Raw genomic sequence first — 17,850 nt, forward strand, 5'->3', positions numbered from 1 at the left:
CGATATGTGGTGCTACAGAAGAATGCTGAAGATTAGATGGGTAGATCACATAACTAATGAGGAGGTATTGAATAGGATTGGGGAGAAGAAGAGTTCGCGACACAACTTGACAAGAAGAAGGGACCGGTTGGTAGGACATGTTCTGAGGCATCAAGGGATCACAAATATAGCATTGGATGGCGGCGTGGAGGGTAAAAATCGTAGAGGGAGACCAAGAGGTGAATACACTAAGCAGATTCAGAAGCATGTATGTTGCAGTACGTACTCGGAGATGAAGCAGCTTGCACAGGATAGAGTAGCATGGAGAGTTGCATCAAACCAGTCTCAGGACTGAAGACCACAACAACAACAACAGATATTTTATTCCTCTTTTCAAGAAGCGATGGTATATTATGTTATTAGTTCTGGTAGTGTTACGTTCAGAATATTTGCATACCGGTCTCCACACGCTTCCATAAACCCAGTATACTACTGTCTTGCTTGAGAAGCGAAGTAGTTTAAATATCTGGGCATAACTTGTAAAGCGTTATGAGACGGGATGTGTAAGTGAGAACTGTGGTGGGGAAGGCGAGAGGTGCACTCCGGTTTATTGGGAGAAATGGGGGAAATAGTGGCTCACTTGTAAAGGCGATTACATTTACGACACAGGTGCGACCTGTTCTTGAGTACTGTTCGAAAGTTTGGGATCCGTACCCGGTGGTATTGAAGGAAGACATTGAAGCAATTCAGAGGCGGGCATCTAGATTTTTTACCGGTAGGTTTGAATAACAATTAGCTGTTGCGGAGATACTTCGGAAAGTCAAATGGGAATCCCTGGAGGAAAGGCGACGCTCTTTCGAGAAACGCTATTGAGAAAATGTAGAGGACTGCCGAACTATTCTACTGCCGCCAAAATACATTGCGCGTAAGGACCACGAAGATAAGATACGAGAAATGAGGGCTCATACGAAGGCAGAGGCACAGACTTTTTCCCTCGCTCTATCTGCGAGTGGAAAATGAAAGAAAATGACAAGTAGTGGCGTAGGATACCCTCCGTCAAGCACCGGGTTGTAGCTAGCGGAGTATCTATATAGATGTAAAAATACGTTTAACTCACTTCGGAGTACGTTCTATTAATCCATAATCACTCACACACTTAGAAAACCTTACACGTAAGTTCTTGCGACATTCAAAACAATATGACAACCAGTACTGTTTACAATCCAACATATTGATAAGTTTCACGGAATTCAAGTTTTGGTCCTTGTTTTAGAAGAATTCTGCCCTTATTCTTATTATATCCAACGAAAGTATGAACGAAGAGGTCCAAGGTGCAATAAGAAAACAGGGTTCGGTTAACTCAACAGCGAAAGGCAAGTTGTTTAGCTGTCTACAGTATTGTACGCCGTAAATTTTCGAATTGCGGAAGAACCAGAATTCAGTTTCCGCCAATAAGCAGGATACAGGTAATGTAAGGTATAGGTATAGTTCTCGGTGGTATATCAGGAAAGGATAAGTGCAAGTTCGAAATTTACAACTGATTCCTCAAAATCTCGCAGACGCTCCATGTATTTTCTACACGCTGCGGTTCTGTTGCGACACCAGCAGCAGTTTTATTAGCGTATTCTCCAATTACAGTTGAGCTTCACTCTCTTATATAAGCCTCACTATTTCTCATTATCTTCTTCCTATCAGGTATCAGGTTGTTCCCTGTTCCGAACTCACAAACTAAATCATGGCCTTCTTTTACAAGGTCTTCCAGTACCTCTTTTCGCATTCGGTTTGAAGTTCAGGATCCTCTGAGATACCCTATAACCTGGCTGTCTCATGATGTCTTCGATTTTCACGATAATTCCGCATTTGTTTCATTCATTTTAAAAATATTTAATTCTATGCTAATGTCTTCGCTTCTAACACCAAGCTTTCACTTACATTGAATAAGAGAAGAACAGCTATCATTTTATAAAATTTTATGACCGTCTCTTTCTGTACTTTAAGGCTCCATGTTCTGCTCTGGTATCGTAGACAGCTTGGAATTTGTGTTTCATTTCGGGTATCGGAGTCAAAATCAAAATATATATCACACAAACGTGTTGCCTTCCAGCACAAGTATTTTCCTGAGTGATACACTCCTGGAAATGGAAAAAAGAACACATTGACACCGGTGTGTCAGACCCACCATACTTGCTCCGGACACTGCGAGAGGGCTGTACAAGCAATGATCACACGCACGGCACAGCGGACACACCAGGAACCGCGGTGTTGGCCGTCGAATGGCGCTAGCTGCGCAGCATTTGTGCACCGCCGCCGTCAGTGTCAGCCAGTTTGCCGTGGCATACGGAGCTCCATCGCAGTCTTTAACACTGGTAGCATGCCGCGACAGCGTGGACGTGAACCGTATGTGCAGTTGACGCACTTTGAGCGAGGGCGTATAGTGGGCATGCGGGAGGCCGGGTGGACGTACCGCCGAATTGCTCAACACGTGGGGCGTGAGGTCTCCACAGTACATCGATGTTGTCGCCAGTGGTCGGCGGAAGGTGCACGTGCCCGTCGACCTGGGACCGGACCGCAGCGACGCACGGATGCACGCCAAGACCGTAAGATCCTACGCAGTGCCGTAGGGGACCGCATCGCCACTTCCCAGCAAATTAGGGACACTGTTGCTCCTGGGGTATCGGCGAGGACCATTCGCAACCGTCTCCATGAAGCTGGGCTACGGTCCCGCACACCGTTAGGCCGTCTTCCGCTCACGCCCCAACATCGTGCAGCCCGCCTCCAGTGGTGTCGCGACAGGTGTGAATGGAGGGACGAATGGAGACGTGTCGTCTTCAGCGATGAGAGTCGCTTCTGCCTTGGCGCCAATGATGGTCGTATGCGTGTATCGCGCCGTGCAGGTGAGCGCCACAATCAGGACTGCATACGACCGAGGCACACAGGCCAACACCCGGCATCATGGTGTGGGGAGCGATCTCCTACACTGGCCGTACACCACTGGTGATCGTCGAGGGGACACTGAATAGTGCACGGTACATCCAAACCGTCATCGAACCCATCGTTCTACCATTCCTAGACCGGCAAGGGAACTTGCTGTTGCAACAGGACAATGCACGTCCGCATGTATCCCGTGCCACCCAACGTGCTCTAGAAGGTGTAAGTCAACTACCCTGGCCAGCAAGATCTCCGGATCTGTCCCCCATTGAGCATGTTTGGGACTGGATGAAGCGTCGTCTCACGCGGTCTGCACGTCCAGCACGAACGCTGGTCCAACTGAGGCGCCAGGTGGAAATGGCATGGCAAGCCGTTCCACAGGACTACATCCAGCATCTCTACGATCGTCTCCATGGGAGAATAGCAGCCTGCATTGCTGCGAAAGGTGGATATACACTGTACTAGTGCCGACATTGTGCATGCTCTGTTGGCTGTGTCTATGTGCCTGTGGTTCTGTCAGTGTTATCATGTGATGTATCTGACCCCAGGAATGTGTCAATAAAGTTTCCCCTTCCTGGGACAATGAATTCACGGTGTTCTTATTTCAATTTCCAGGAGTGTATTTACGAAGCGCATCGTCTGTTGCTTGACCAAGGCTACATGAACATATTTTCGTCAGTCAAGTAATAGACAGTTCATCGTGATTCTAATACAGACTCGACATTCATCATAGATAATGGTTTCATGAACTGAAGAAGGCTGAGAACTTTGCCCTAGCCACGCCAGCTGTTACACTGCGGGATTCTGTGGCAGCTCCCTATACTATATGACATAGCATTATACACCAGAAAATGAAACTTAAAATTTGCGAAATCGTTTGTATATGTAACCACCTGTGTTATTCTGTATAGAATGGTCTATCAGTTTCGTATAAATATTTTTTCTGTGGCTGCCGCTGTTTCACAATTATCTAAGTATGAGGGCTAAATCTATTTTGGAAAGCCATCTGGAAAAATTTTCACATCGAAATTCCTTACTCCTTGCTACATTTTTATTTTTATCACTGTGTTTATGTAACAGGCTGTGAGCTCTATCATTCGGAGCTAGTCTTCAAAAGTATGTTCTCATTGTTACAGTAAGATTGTATTTGCTGCTTTGGACCCATGCAATGTAAATTCAATTCGGAATCCAGTCTGCGTTTTTAAACAGTAGCCATGCCGTAGGTTGTCCTCCTTATTTTATTGTGTTACTTGTTTTAATATTGTGGTTAGTAACACTTACGCGGTTTTCAGTTTTAGTTAACTTTAATGGTTCTTGCATTTTTCCCTGATTGAGAGGGCACTAGTCTCTTGCTGATTATTTGTTAATATAACTGCGTAGGCTTCCGCGGCCAGAGTCAGTCGACATAAAAGTTTTCTGGGTATGGTACCGCATCATAATCTATAGAACTACTGCTGCTGGAGAGAAACCAACGTTTCAGCCACGGATAGAAGTCAGGAGCGGAGGGCGTTGTAAAATGAAAATTAATTGAGTGGAATGGACCCAGTTTATTCTTGTAATGATGGTACAGAGGTGCCTACGTAGGGCCGAGCAGCCCCAAGAGGGGTTGCCGTCTGCTCATCAGAGAGGCAGAGGCTAGAGGAGCGACTACTCGGGGCCGAGGTCAGAAGCTAAGAGAGCGCGTAGCTGTTTCCAAGCCGCTCTCGCCGCTCCCGGCCGCGTCCCCACGTGATCACACGATTAGTCTCTGATTGGAGGATTGATTCCGCCAACGCGCCTTGCTAGTAGCGTACCCCCGTCAGCGCAACCAACCCTTGGGACTTGAGTCCGACCGAGGAGCATGTGGCAGGAATGTGCCGACCATGGTCTTCCGGCCAGCACCTTCCACCACAGTATGCCCAAGCCGGCTACGGCCGAACATTATGCGTGGAAAAAATTTAATTTAATAAAATTTTGTCGTCAATGATCCCTCTTGGGGGGTCTCCTCCCTGCACAACTTGTTTTAATATTGTGGTTAGTAACACTTACGCAGTTTTCAATTTTAGTTAACTTTAATGGCTCTTGAATTTTTCCCCGATTGAGAGGGCACTAGTCTCTTGCTGATTATTTGTTAATATAACTGCGTAGGCTTCCGCGGCCAGAGTCAGTCGACATAAAAGTTTTCTGGGTGTGGTACCGCGTCACAATGTACAAAACAACTGCTGCTGGAGAGAAACCAACGTTTCAGCCACGGATAGAAGTCAGGAGCAGAGGGCGTTGTAAAATGAAAATTAATTGAGTGGAATGGACCCAGTTTATTCTTGTAATGATGGTACAGTGCTGCCTACGTGGGGCCCAGTAGCCCCAAGAGGGGTTGCCGTCTGCTCATCAGAGAGGCAGAGGCTAGAGGAGCGACTACTCGGGGCCGAGGCCAGAAGCTAAGAGAGCGCGGAGCTGTTTCCAAGCCGCCCTCGCCGCTCCCGGCCGCGTCCCCACGTGATCACACGATTAGTCTCTGATTGGAGGATTGATTCCGCCAACGCGCCTTGCTAGTAGCGTACCCCCGTCAGCGCAACCAACCCTTGGGACTTGAGTCCGACCGAGGAGCACGTGGCAGGAATGTGCCGACCATGGTCTTCCGGCCAGCACCTTCCACCACAGTATGCCCAAGCCAGCTACGGCCGAACATTATGCGTGGAAAAATTTAATTTAATAAAATTTTGTCGGCAATGATCCCTCTTGGGGGGGTCTCCTCCCTGCACAACTTGTTTTAATATTGTGGTTAGTAACACTTACGCGGTTTTCAATTTTAGTTAACTTTAATGGCTCTTGCATTTTTCCCTGATTGAGAGGGCACTAGCCTCTTGCTGATTGATTGTTAATATAACTGCGTAGGCTTCCGCGGCCAGTCAGTCGACATAAAAGTTTTCTGGGTGTGGTACCGCGTCATAATGTATAAAACTACTGCTGCTGGAGAGAAACCAACGTTTCAGCCACGGATAGAAGTCAGGAGCAGAGGGCGTTGTAAAATGAAAGTTAATTGAGTGGAATGGACCCAGTTTATTCTTGTAATGATGGTACAGTGGTGCCTACGTAGGGCCCAGCAGCCCCAAGAGGGGTTGCCGTCTGCTCATCAGAGAGGCAGAGGCTAGAGGAGCGACTACTCGGGGCCGAGGTCAGAAGCTAAGAGAGCGCGTAGCTGTTTCCAAGCCGCCCTCGCCGCTCCCGGCCGCGTCCCCACGTGATCACACGATTAGTCTCTGATTGGAGGATTGATTCCGCCAACGCGCCTTGCTAGTAGCGTACCCCCGTCAGCGCAACCAACCCTTGGGACTTGAGTCCGACCGAGGAGCACGTGGCAGGAATGTGCCGACCATGGTCTTCCGGCCAGCACCTTCCACCACAGTATGCCCAAGCCAGCTACGGCCGAACATTATGCGTGGAAAAATTTAATTTAATAAAATTTTGTCGGCAATGATCCCTCTTGGGGGGGTCTCCTCCCTGCACAACTTGTTTTAATATTGTGGTTAGTAACACTTACGCGGTTTTCAATTTTAGTTAACTTTAATGGCTCTTGCATTTTTCCCTGATTGAGAGGGCACTAGCCTCTTGCTGATTGATTGTTAATATAACTGCGTAGGCTTCCGCGGCCAGTCAGTCGACATAAAAGTTTTCTGGGTGTGGTACCGCGTCATAATGTATAAAACTACTGCTGCTGGAGAGAAACCAACGTTTCAGCCACGGATAGAAGTCAGGAGCAGAGGGCGTTGTAAAATGAAAGTTAATTGAGTGGAATGGACCCAGTTTATTCTTGTAATGATGGTACAGTGGTGCCTACGTAGGGCCCAGCAGCCCCAAGAGGGGTTGCCGTCTGCTCATCAGAGAGGCAGAGGCTAGAGGAGCGACTACTCGGGGCCGAGGTCAGAAGCTAAGAGAGCGCGGAGCTGTTTCCAAGCCGCCCTCGCCGCTCCCGGCCGCGTCCCCACGTGATCACACGATTAGTCTCTGATTGGAGGATTGATTCCGCCAACGCGCCTTGCTAGTAGCGTACCCCCGTCAGCGCAACCAACCCTTGGGACTTGAGTCCGACCGAGGAGCACGTGGCAGGAATGTGCCGACCATGGTCTTCCGGCCAGCACCTTCCACCACAGTATGCCCAAGCCGGCTACGGCCGAACATTATGCGTGGAAAAAATTTAATTGAATAAAATTTTGTCGGCAATGATCCCTCTTGGGGGGTCTCCTCCCTGCACAACTTGTTTTAATATTGTGGTTAGTAACACTTACGCGGTTTTCAATTTTAGCTAACTTTAATGGTTCTTGCATTTTTCCTTGATTGAGAGGGCACTAGTCTCTTGATAGTTCGTTTCATTGGCCACTTAAGGGAGAAGGAGAGGGAACTTTATTGTAATAGGTTATTGCGGTGGCGGGAGAGCGTAACCTCTGTTGTCTATTCTCTCTTATTTTGTATGCCGTGATTGATGGTCACCGTCGAATGAGAAGTTGGCTGCTGTTTACCATCTGCTGGACGTCGGCCGCGCGGCGGAAGTTACTCGCCGGTAGTGCGCGTGCCACGTGTTGACAGTGCCGTCTGTTGGGCTCTGATTGCTGTCAGCCAAGATGGGGCAAGCGTGAATCCTTCCTCTCTATTCATGTTCTTGGGGTGTTTAAGTATTTCGATGGCCTCTCTGATTTTGTATTTTGTCATAACCAGCTGTTTGGTCAACGCATAGGCTTCGCTGAATTTTAGTTATTTTGCGCAGTGTTGCTGACGTTCTGCCACTGCAGATTTGTTGTGTTGCCCAAGACGAATATAGCGCTCGTGTTCCAGAATGCGAGTTGCCATTGGCCTGCCAGTTGCACCGATTTATGCCTCTCCACGTTCGCATTCCACCTTGTACACGTCTACAGTGTGTAATGCATCTTTAGTGGACCCTTGCACGTTCTGAATCCTACGACCAGTGTACAAGTCAGGCTGCACCCCAACCCTGCGAAGGTGTTTGCTTATTCGGTCAGTAACATTTTTCACGTAATGTAAGCGCACTGCAGTTTGTGTTTTTCTTGCTTATCTTTCTTGCTTGTGTTCGTCGACAAAGCTGTGTGGATCGACTTACGGCTGTAGCCATTGGCTAGAAACGTTGTGCGTAGCCCTTTAAGCTGAGGTTTTATGTTTTGAGCATCACTTAGGCGCTGCCATTAAGTTAGATTAAGCAATGTGTAAGGCTATGGAGCGATAACCTCAGCCGTTGGTCCCATAGGAACTTACCACAAATTTCCAAAATTTCGTTCTTCCTTCACTGACCAATGAAACGAAGTATCTTTTTAAAATTGTGTCGTAATGGCATGCGCAGTGAACAGCAACAAAAAAATAAAAGGCACACTGCATAGCTCCAACGCACCGTTAGACCCACAAGAAGGCTGCTGCAACCGTGGCCGAAACGATAATTTTTCTCATGTAGCAGTAGGTTTATACATGTTGACGCGGTACCATACACCGAAAACTTTTTTGTCGACTGATTATTTGTTGTTATTCAGCCACTTGAGCCTGAATTTTAAAGCACTGTTTTTTGAAGCAAGTTTTTTAAGATTAGGTGTAATATAAAATCTCTGGCATGTTGGGAAACAAGCCTACTACTTCTAATTATATCACAACTTCCATTTTCGAAGAATGAAGTCAATGTACATTTTAAAAAGTGTAGACGAAAGTCTAGGTACTTCTCTTACACCTTCGTTAGAAACTATTACCTGTAATTAATTTGCGTTTCCAGCAATTCGTTTATTTTTGTAAAGATGTTTCATTATCTCTTTTAGGTGCTTTTAAGGGCTAAGGATATCCACGGTCAGACTTATTCTTCCATAGACTATCACGGCCCACGGTCTAAAGCCTTCTCAACACCGATCCAGACAACATGGGTTTCGAAATTAAATTCTCTGCGTTTTTCTGAATAATAAGTAGACCGTCAGTGCACTAACGATATGATGTAAACCAGTTTTGTTCCTCGGAAACAGCAGATTTGATATTCTTCATGCAGTTATTGACTATCTTTCAGTACAGATTGTGGCCAGTTTTTTGAAGCCTGAGGCCACGTTGGCGTTTATAGTTCCTTACTTCTGCTGTACACCAAGGGTCTAGGATCCTGCAATTTCTCCAACATACATTTATTAACTGCAAAAGCCTCCATATTTAATTAATTTGGCATTTATTCCATCCTTTCCGATAGCTGTTCCCTAGTGACTGGATGAACTGTTTTGTTGTACATCCTTTCTCCAGAGTAAACTTCAGCCTTCTGTCTACACCAGGGATAGTCAACCTTGTTTAGCTCTGTTACCAGTAAGATTTTCTAACTCCCACCTGTTCCACAAAAATTTTGATTTATAAATTAGGGAACTTACTTCATAAAGGAGAGGTACAGCAAGTTCAAGCTTATAATAAGAATTACTTACCAAATACTTCAGATCAAAAGTTTCTGAAAACTTAAAGAAAATGTTTTTAGAAACCCTCCCGCCTACAGCCCGTCATAAAGGATGGAACGCCTATTAGTGGGTGGTAGGGGCCATGTTGACTGTCACTGGTGTATGTCATAACCGCATGCAGTGAGTTATCCATTCCTGAATAGGTATAATGTTGAGGGAGACAGTGTCTTTCTCTTCCTTGGTAATGTTGCTTATTAATTTCTAGACGCATTGCTGTCTACCGTACACGTCATATTCTAAGACACATATGAAAGTGTTCCATAACTCCCGCACACTAGTTGTTTCGCAGCGTTCTTTTTTATTTTGTATTTCTCCCGACTCTCTTAAACTTTTGGCTTAGAAGCTTAAAATAAATTGTTTTTCTTTACTGGTCTTTTTAACTTCTGTGTTCCAGATTCTGAGTCTTCCTACCCCATCTGTTTTGTTCCTTTCACCAATTGATACTGAGGATGCTACGATAATGCAGGCGACAATGTTATTCCAGTCTATATCGTTGTTTTTATAGATTGATAGCAAACTTTTCTTGGAGTCTGTACTGATAATTTTCTAGTACAATATTCTGAACAATTCATGATGTGGCCTTTTTTAACTACTTTGTTTTCTTCCATTTAGATAGCAGCCCTATGTTCCTGCTTAGAAGGAAATGGTCACTATTGATGTCGCTTCCCTTCCTCTCTATAAAAAAGTGTATCTTTCGTAAACTTCTTCATTTTATCGTTTAGCAGTATCTAATCGATGACAGACTTTGATCCTCATACACTACAAGTAAACTTCGCATCTTCACTCTTCATTTATCATTGACTTAATTCCTGCTCCAACACAAACTCGTTTGCTTTGTAAGACACTACTACTCCCGTGGTCTGATAAATAATTTGTTCCTTTCAGCGGTTCTAGGCGCTACAGTCTGGAACCGCACGACCGCTACGGTCGTGGTTCGAATCCTGCCTCGGGCGTGGATGTGTGCTATGTTCTTAGGTTAGTTAGGTTTAAGTAGTTCTAAGTTGTAGGGGACTGAAGACCTCAGCAGTTAAGTCCCATAGTGCTCAGAGCCATTTTTATTCCTTTCAGCATTTTATTTCTTTTGTATTGTAGTTCCGCACCTCAATCGGTAAACACAGAACCCTTTCAGCAATGCTTTGTTGTCCATCTGTGTGTCTGTCTCTATCTCAGACTGTTAAATCCCTTGTTATCACGAACGCGTGGCTGAATCAAGTTGAAATTTGTCTCACATCCTAAAGCCTATGGCTGCTTGGCGATGCAAAACACGAAACCGTCTAAATCAATGCTGTCAAAACACATGGTAATTTATGCCACATATTTTGATATTCGCCAACTCACGTATCAAAAGCTATACGGTACTTCCCACTGACGTAAGTTCATGAAATTTGGCAAGAAGCAAGATTTCACAATATACAGGGTGTTTAAAAAATGACCGGTATATTTGAAACGGCAATAAAAACTAAACGAGCACCGATAGAAATACACCGTTTGTTGCAATATTCTTGGGACAACAGTACATTTTCAGGCGGACAAACTTTCGAAATTACAGTAGTTACAATTTTCAACAACAGATGGCGCTGCAAGTGATGTGAAAGATATAGAAGACAACGCAGTCTGTGGGTGCGCCATTCTGTACGTCGTCTTTCTGCTGTAAGCGTGTGCTGTTCACAACGTGCAAGTGTGCTGTAGACAACATGGTTTATTCCTTAGAACAGAGGATTTTTCTGGTGTTGGAATTCCACCGCCTAGAACACAGTGTTGTTGCAACAAGACGAAGTTTTCAACGGAGGTTTAATGTAACCAAAGGACCGAAAAGCGATACAATAAAGGATCTGTTTGAAAAATTTCAACGGACTGGGAACGTGACGGATGAACGTGCTGGAAAGGTAGGGCGACCGCGTACGGCAACCACAGAGGGCAACGCGCAGCTAGTGCAGCAGGTGATCCGACAGCGGCCTCGGGTTTCCGTTCGCCGTGTTGCAGCTGCGGTCCAAATGACGCAAACGTCCACGTATCGTCTCATGCGCCAGAGTTTACACCTCTATCCATACAAAATTCAAACGCGGCAACCCCTCAGCGCCGCTACCATTGCTGCACGAGAGGCATTCGCATACGATATAGTGCACAGGATTGATGACGGCGATATGCATGTGGGCAGCATTTGGTTTACTAAAGAAGCTTATTTTTACCTGGACGGCTTCGTCAATAAACAGAACTGGCGCATATGGGGAACCGAAAAGCCCCATGTTGCAGTCCCATCGTCCCTGCATCCTCAAAATGTACTGGTCTGGGCCGCCATTTCTTACAAAGGAGTCATTGGCCCATTTTTCAGATCCGAAACGATTGCTGCATCACGCTATCTGTACATTCTTCGTGAATTTGTGGCGGTACAAACTGCCTTAGACGACACTGCGAACACCTCGTGGTTTATGCAAGATGGTGCCCGGCCACATCGCACGGCCGACGTCTTTAATTTCCTGAATGAATATTTCGATGATCGTGTGATTGCTTTGGGCTATCCGAAACATACAGGAGGCGGCGTGGATTGGCCTCCCTATTCGCCAGACATGAACCCCTGTGACTTCTTTCTGTGGGGACACTTGAAAGACCAGGTGTACCGCCAAAATCCAGAAACAATTGAACAGCTGAAGCAGTACATCTCATCTGCATGTGAAGCTATTCCGCCAGACACGTTGTCAAAGGTTTCGGGTAATTTCATTCAGAGACTACGCCATATTATTGCTACGCATGGTGGATATGTGGAAAATATCGTACTATAGAGTTTCCCAGACCGCAGCGCCATCTGTTGTTGAAAATTGTAACTACTGTAATTTCGAAAGTGTGTCTGCCTGAAAATGTACTGTTGTCCCAAGCATATTGCAACAAACGGTGTATTTCTATCGCTGCTCGTTTAGTTTTTATTGCCGTTTCAAATATACCGGTCATTTTTGAAACACCCTGTAAGTAAAGGAAAAGATCAGGAAATTATTAATCTGTGATTGTATCAGACGAAAAAATTTTATTTCTTACATTTTTTATCCGACCGTCTGTCTGTCTGTTTGTCCGTCTGTTAGGACTCCTGTCTTTCAGGAACGCCTAGACGTAGGAAGTTCAAATTTAAGTCACATACTGAAGGTGGTGGATCCTTGGCGGTGCAAAAAGCTTAAGCTTCTACGTCAACGCAGTCAAAAGATACGATCATGTAGACATATTTTTGCACTTTCAAACTCCCTCATCAAAACCTGTAGCGTGCTTCCCGTTGACCTAAAATTATGAAATTTAGCAAAAAGCAAGGTTTCACAGTATAAGAAGGGAAAAAATCCTAAAATCGTTAGTTTTTAACTATCTCACATAAAGTATACATCAAGAAACAACGAAACTTACGATGCATTCATCAGACGTCAAAGGCGTAATAAAAAAATATCACTGCTCACAAACATAAAATGTAATTTGTAGTGATGTTACAGCAAGTAAATAAAATGTGTCTTATTAAATCTTCTCTCTCTCTACGTATATGAAATGAAGTCTGCTGCTCTCTTCTTTTTGTGTGTTCGGTCTCAGGAACTACTGTAGAAATTCTGATATGGTCTTGGAAATCCCTTGACCAATATCATGCCGGTATCGATATCCATAACAGGCAAAAACCCTCGAGATTCTCGATTCCCACGACGGATGAACTATCTGTATACATAATTAAGTGCGGGTTCTACAAGCACTTGAGAATTTTTATTGCAATGTCTACTTTGATATGTTTGAGTACTTGAGTGCGGGTCCTACAAACACTTGAACAATTTTTGTTGCAATGCCTACTTTCATTTGTTTGAGTACTCCTGTTGATCAATCGTCGAACACTCCACGGTGCCAAAGACTGTGCCAAATCACTTATCTCTTAAAATATTCAGTTGTTAGCAGTTGATGATACACAGGATCCGAGGCTATTTGTGAGTCTGCCAGTATTTTAGAACGCCCTAGCCGCGTCACGAACACTGCTGTGATTAGTCGTGGGGTGCGGGCTCCACCTATCGGTATCGAGACCTGCCTTATTCTCTGTCGGGGTTCTTCCCGTTACGGAAGTTGACTTCCCCCCCCGCACCTAGAGTGCTGTTTGCCCTATCTTGTGTCTCGCTCGTCGATTGAGACCCTGCTACTACCTATGCTACTGCCGGCACTGCTCTCCTCTCCACCAAAGCACGCAAATCCTGGCATCTCCCCTGTGATCGACTTTCTTTTGTATGTCGCAAAATTATCGACAGACTAATACTGAGTTTTAAATTCTTTGTCTTTGAAAATACAAATGCATGCCACCACGAATCTTTCTGTCAGAACAAAACCCTTAACAGCGGGAAATTCTCGTATGTTGCACTGCTGAAGTTCTTGTTCTTCTGCGTCAGTACATCATTTCCGACACTTTGTAATTCTGTCACTACCACATAAGAATACTCTGTCTTCTAAGATGTTTCATAGATGACATCATAGATAGTTTGTTCATTTTGGCAACGTACATTTAGCAAATTGTATAATGTACACTACACGATTTTCATCGTTCCAACCTCCTCAGGGACAGAAAGGAAATTATTTCTACTATTCAGTTCTAAGACCAAAACAGAAAACCGTAGGTGATGTTACACACCTTCACGTACATTCGGGAAACCCTGCTCCTATCCTCTCCATAGTTGTCCAACATCAGGCAAACACGCTAAACGAGAGCACAGCATTGACCCTTCCCTAGCCTTCAACTACCTAGTTAGTAGCATCTCGATGTCAAGCAGTTGCTTGACTCCGAAGGACCTGGCGCCATTGTCAGTCTAAAGGGACAAGAAGTTATCTCACAAGAATAACGAACTGAAAAAAATGGCTCTGAGCACTATGGGACTTAACTGCTGAGGTCATCAGTCCCCGATAACTTAGAACTACTTAAACCTAACTAACCTAAGGACAACACAGACATCCATGCCCGAAGCAGGACTCTAACCGGCGACCGTAGCGGTCGCGCGGCTCCAGACTGTAGCGCCTAGAGCCGCTCGGCCACTCCGGCCGGAAGTAAACAACTGAAACCGTATAGGCAGCAGCAGCAGTTCATGCTGGAGGCACTCCCTCCCTCTAGTTCCATCCCGTCAGTAGCATGTGCTTTAACTCTTATCGTAAACCCAGGGATACTCTGCTCACGCTTTTTTAGTTGCTGTTCTTAGAAAAGGCAGAGACCGTTCGTTCTGGTCAGTCAAGGTGCTGGTAAGGAACACCTGGTGGGCTCGGAATCCTCCGTGGACGTCGTTGAGTGAACTAATTTATTTATTTAACTGTTTATTTGTTTGTACTTTTAGGCTACATGTCAAATATACGATCTCCAGGCCATCACCTACAGCCCATCTGCCATCCTTCGAGAGCTAATACTGCAGTGTGCACGAGCATGAGGCGTCAACAGAAACCATTGCTAATTATCATAATTTAAATTGCATTAGTTGCTGAAATGAATATACGTGTTGTAGTGATGCCAGTCTTATTAGTCTTGTGTTATTTAATCCCCTCCCCCCCCCCCCCCCCCTGAGCCGTGGACCTTGCCGTTGGTGGGGGGGCTTGCGTGCCTCAGCGATACAGATAGCCGAACCGTAGGTGCAACCACAATGGAGAGGTATCTGTTGAGAAGCCAGACAAACGTGTGGTTCCAGAAGAAGGGCAGCAGCCTTTTCGGTAATTGCAGGGGCAACAGTATGGATGATTGATTGATCTGGCCTTGTAACATTAACCAAAACGGCCTTGCTGTGCTGGTATTGCGAACGGCTGAAAGCAAGGCGAAACTATAGACGTAATTTTTCCCGAAGGTATGCAGCTTAGCTGTATGGTTAAATGATGATGGCGTCCTCTTGGGTAAAATACTACGGAGGTGAAATAGTCCACCATTTGGATATCCGGGCGGAGACTACTCAGGAGGACGTTATCAGCAGAAAGAAAACTGGCGCTCTACGGGTCGGAGCGTGGAAAGTCAGATCCCTTAATCGGGCAGGTAGGTTAGAAAATTTAAAAAGGGAAATTGGATAGCTTAAAGTTAGATATTATGGGAATTAGTGAAGTTCGGTGGCAGGAGGAACAAGATATCTGGTCAGGTCAATACACGGTTATAAATACAAAATCAAATAGGGGTAATACAGGAGTAGGTTTAATAATGAATGCAAAAATAGGAGTGCGGGTAAGCTACTACAAACAGCATAGTGAACGCATTATTGTGGCCAAGATAGATACGAAGCCCACGCCTACCACAGTAGTACAAGTTTATATGCCAACTAACTCTGCAGATGACGAAGAATTGATGAAATGTATGATGAGATAAAAGAAATTATTCAGGTAGTGTAGGGAGACGAAAATTTAATAGTCATGGGTGACTGGAATTCGTCAGTAGGAAAAGGGAGAGAAGGAAACGAAGTAGGTGAATGTGGATTGGGGGTAAGAAATGAAAGAGGAAGCCACCTGGTAGAATTTTGCACAGAGCATAACTTAATCATACCTAACACTTGGTTGAAGAGTCATGAAAAAATGTTGTATACATGGAAGGAACCTGGAGATACTGCAAGGTTTCAGACAGTTAAAATGGTAAGACAGAGGTTTAGGAACCCGGTTTTTAAATTGTAAGACATTACCAGGGGCAAATGTGTACTCTGACCAGAATCTGTTGGTTATGAACTGTACATTAAAACTAGAGAAACTGCAAAAAGGTGGGAATTTAAGGAGATGGGAACTGGATAAACTGACTAAACCAGAGGTTGTACAGACTTTCAGGGAGACCATAAGGGAATGAATCATAAGAATGGGGGAAAGAAACACAGTAGAAGAAGAATGGGTAGCTTTGAGAGGTGAAATAGTGAAGGCAGAAGAGTATCAAGTAGTTAAAAAGACAAGGACCAATAGAAATCCTTGGGTAACAGAAGGGATATTGAATTTAATTGATGAAAGGAGAAAATACAAAAATGCAGTAAATGAACCAGGCAAAATGGAATACAAACGTATCAAAAATGAGACTGACGGGAAGTGCAAATGGCTAAGCAAGGATGGCTAGAGGACAAATGTAAGGATGTAGAGGCGTATATCACTAGGGGTAAGATAGATACTGCCTACAGGAAAATTGATGAGACCTTTGGAGGAAAGAGGACCACTTGCATGAATATCAAGAGCTCAGATGGAAACCCAGTTCTAAGCAAAGAACGGATGCAGAAGGAAGGAAGGAGTATATAGAGGGTCCATAAAAGGGCGACGTTCTTGTGGAAAATATTATTGAAATGGAAGGGGATGTAGATGAAGATGAAATGGGAGATATGATACTGCGTGAAGAGTTTGACAGAGCATTGAAAGACCTAAGTCAAAACAGGGCCCCGGGAGTAGACAGCATTCCATTAGAACTACTGATAGCCTTGGGAGAGCCAGCCCTGACAAAACTCTACCATCTGGTGAGTAAGACGTATGAGACAGGCGAAATACCCTCAGACCTCAAGAACAATATAACAGTGCCAATCCCAAAGAAAGCAAGTGTTGACAGATGTGAAAATTACTGAACTATCAGTTTAATAAGCCACGGCTGCAAAACACTAAGACGAATTCTTTACAGCTGACCGGAATAACTAGTAGAATCCGACCGCGGGGAAGATGGATTCCGTAGAAATGTTGGAACACGTGAGGCAATACTGACCCTACGACTTATCTTAGGTTAAGGAAAGGTAAACCCACGTTTCTAGCATTTGTAACCTTAGGGAAAGCTTTTGACAATGTTGACTGGAATACTCTCTTTCAGATTCTGAAGGTGGCAGGGGTAAAATACAGGGAGCGAAAGGCTATTTACAATTTGTACAGAAACCAGATGGTGGTTATAAGAGTCGAGGGACATGAAAGGGAAGTATTGGTTAAGAAGGGAGTGAAACAGGGTTGTAGCCTATCCCTGATGTTACTCAATCTGTATATTGAGTGAGCAGCTAAGGAAAGAAAAGAAAAATTCGGAGTAGGTATCAAATTCCATGGAGAAGGAAGAAAAACTTTGAGGTTTGCCGATGACGTTGTAATTCTATCAGAGACAGCAAAGGACCTGGAAGAGCAGCTGAACGGAATGTTCAGTGAAGATGAATATCGACAAAGGCAAAACAAGGATAATGGAATGTAGTCGAATTAAATCGGATGAAGTTGAGGGAATTAGATTAGGAAATGAGACGTTTAAAGCAGTGAATGAGTTTTGCTGTTTGAGACCAAAAGAACTAATGATGGTCGTAGTAGAGGGGATATAAAATGTAGACTGGCAATGGCAAGGAAAGCGTTTCTGAAGAAGAGAAATTTGTTAACATCGAGTATAGATTTAAGTGTCAGGAAGTCGTTTCTGAAGATATTTGTATTTAGTGTAGCCATGTAAGGAAGTCAAACGTGGACGATAAATAGTTTAGACAAGAAGAGAATAGAAGCTTTCGAAATGTGGTGCTACAGAAGAATGCTGAAGATTAGATGGGTAGTTCACATAACT

Source organism: Schistocerca nitens, chromosome 6 (assembly GCF_023898315.1).
Source record: "Schistocerca nitens isolate TAMUIC-IGC-003100 chromosome 6, iqSchNite1.1, whole genome shotgun sequence".
In the NCBI taxonomy this organism is placed as follows: Eukaryota; Metazoa; Arthropoda; class Insecta; order Orthoptera; family Acrididae; genus Schistocerca; species Schistocerca nitens.